Consider the following 3,281-nt stretch of genomic DNA (forward strand, 5'->3'; position numbering starts at 1 on the left):
CCACAGCCCGAAACAGGGAGCACAGAAGAAAAGACTATCCAGGCCCCCAAACTCTTTAGCCCCAACTCCCCAGACTCCAGTAGTCACTCACGACCTGGTCTGGATTATTCCTGGCTGTGTCATTAGTTCCCACATGGATGAGATTCATGAGGTAGTAGTCAGAGGGCCGAACAAGCATGGGGATCCTCTGCACTATATCTTGAATGCAAGCCGCTGGAGGCAGCATACCTCACAGGCTAGGGGCTCTGGATGGCAGATGGGTCCCTCAGTGCTCCGCAGGAGGGAGTCCCCCACCACCACCACCTTGCGCCTCCTCTTGGGGGTGGCAGCAAGCTGCTTACCTTCCTTCTTTCCCAGTGTCATCATCAAAGCCTCCTCATATGTAGGGAAGGGAGCATACCTGTTGTGCAGGGGCAGGGGAGGAGCAGCCCTAGCCCTGCATTTCCTGGAGCTTGAGGTGAACCATTTCTTCTCTGCTGTCCCTTTGCTTCTTGTCCTCACGTCCAACAAAGGCAGGGCAAACTAGCTTGTATGTTATGAAGGGGGCAGGTGAGGTGGAGTTTGCCATGAGAAAAGAGAGCGGAGGTGGATTTTGCTGTGACAAAGGGTTTGTTTTTTTCCTGGTAGAGAGCAGGGTGTCTTGATGACCTTGCAGCCTGCAAACAAAGTGGTTATCAAAAGGGATTACCACATCTTCTGCAAAAGTAGAGTGGAAGATGGCCATCCATTAGTTATCATGAATGCCTGAAGTGGATATGAATGAAATGTGAATGAATACTGCTGACCTTTCAGATACATCTACCCAAAGTGGCCAAACAGGTCTAGGTCTGTCATTTATACATAAATTGCTCTGGGGTAACATGGGGTTGGGGAAAGTTGTTACCCCATATGGAAAAACACATTCATGCCTGGGGTAACATGTTACCCTGGGCAGTTTTTCATCCACAGAGAGCAAATCATTCAGGAAAGATGGCTGTTCTTTGAGGATATTGTGCACTGTGGTGCCAGTGACAATGTCCTATTAAGAAAAAAAATTAGAATTAATTAACTGAACAAAGTTGGTCAGTATTAAGATACTGAACAAAATATGCATCTGGGGTAGGAAATTACCCCAGGGGAACATGGGGTATGAAAGTAAACATCATTTTTTGGAATATGTATAAAAATGTTCATATATTAGTATTATATGTTCACATTTGTGTTAGCTGTAAGGATATTAGAATATGCATGTACATTGCATTAACACACTATTTCTATTATTTTTAATAAATCAGAGTATTTTAAATTTGAATGCTTTGTCATGTATGTTGCCTCTATTTGGTTCAGTAAACAAATATAAATTAACAAAGTGCTGTAGAAGTCCAGCTATTAATTAGTCTATTGCAGCAGCATATCTGCATCTGGGTAAAGGGACTATCCAAGAGATTCTTTTCTTTTAACTAGAGACAACTGGCACTAATTACTAAGCTGAGAAGTACATGGAAACAGTTAAGTGAGACACCCTCAATGAGCACACAGGGAACATTTTTGTAAACACATTAAAAAAATTGTCACTTTGTATAATATCCATGATACAGTTTGAAAGACAATCTAGACCTCTTCCATTAACAATTCACTAGGTACACACAGAGGCTGTCCTCCCAGGGAATGCAGAACCTTGATTCAGAGCAGACTGGATCATAGGCGCATAGGAAAGCAGGGCTTGAAGGGATCTCGCAAAGGCCATCCTGTCCAGCCCCTTGAGCCAGGTAGGATCATCCCTGACTAACCAACCTAGTGAAGTGTCTTACCTATTTTTCAGAACTTCCAAGGCTGGAAATTCCACAACTTATCTAGGTAGCCTCTTCCAGTGGCTTAACCACCCTCATAATCAGAAAGTTCCACCAAAACCAGAACAGCCTTCTGGGGAATCCTGCTTGATATGTCTTCTCAGCTAGATATTGAGTCATTGATGGTTACCCCTTGGGCACATCTACATGAGCTGTTTACTGTACAGTTGACTAATTAACCACACAGTAAGTGTCACAGTGTCTACATACGTCCCCCTATTAGAGTCCACAAAACTAATAAACTCCTGCTGTAGAGTTTTTGTATGCAGCAGGACATGTGTAGACACTGCCCCAGGTGGCTGGCTGGGGCACAGGGTGCTTCAGTGTGTGGCTAGCCAGCAGGTATCTCCTCAGCTAAAGCACCATTGTGTCTCAGCCAGTTACTCTACAGCACATGGAGCAGCCCAGGCTGGCAAGGGACTCCAGGGATCAGCCTGCCAGCCCAGGCCTGCTCCAAGCAGGCTCCACTTGCTGTGCATAAAAAACTCTGGAACAATAAGCTCCAGATTTTATTTGCATGCATTACTTGCATATGTAGATGCATCTATTGAGTATGATGACCCAGGTATGGAGAGGGGAATTGTGTGGGGGGTGGAATTTCCCCTCTCCCTCCCTGCTTATTGCTGCCCAGGGGAGACCTTGGGGGCCTTGGGAGATTCCTCCTTGGCAGAGTCATCTAGTTATTTCAGGGTTCTGTTGACCAGTGAGAGCTCTCCCAGCTGGTCAGCAGCAGCAGTGCAAAGTGTTATTCCTTTTTTCCTCCTCCTGACAGCTTGCACTATGGCCCTATGGCACAATGTCTTCAGTGAGGAAGAAAAGCTATGCTGCAATTGGGATAATGCCTAAATCCATGCTATTACAGTCTCCACTGATTTAACTCTACACCTTTAGACAGGGAGCAATGCTAACTTAAACAGGGAAGCTCATGCTTACACAATATTGATATAGGACAGAATAAGCATTTTTCCAGTGTGCCACAACAGAGACTTTTCAGTCAACCATTTCCCTATTTAAGAGGTGGCTTGCTTCCATAAAGCCCCATCTGAAGTCTTATATATCAAACTTCAGGGAGGTCTTCTGGAAAGGGATGGTATCCACCTCACACCGAAGGGGAAGGCTCTTTTCTTGGGCAGGATGGTAGACCTCCTTGACAGAGCTTTAAACTAAGATTGCCAGGAGACGGGTGGCCAATGAGCAGAGCAAGCCCATGGGCCAGCAAACAAACAACCATTACAACAGGAAACAACAGGAAGTACACTACAGCATGAGCTGAGGGAATGGAGCTCCCTCAGCATGACAAGAAATTGAGGACCTCCAGTGGAGGGTTCAAATGCCTGTACACAAATTCCAGGAGCATGGGGAACAAACCGGATGAACCTACTCTCTGGCTTTCCAGCGGGGACTATGATATCATAGGGGGTAACCAAGATCTGGCGGGACTCTACCCACGAT

This window comes from Crocodylus siamensis, chromosome 4 (assembly GCF_052110815.1).
Source record: "Crocodylus siamensis isolate JL-2025a chromosome 4, ASM5211081v1, whole genome shotgun sequence".
Lineage (NCBI taxonomy): Eukaryota > Metazoa > Chordata > Crocodylia > Crocodylidae > Crocodylus > Crocodylus siamensis.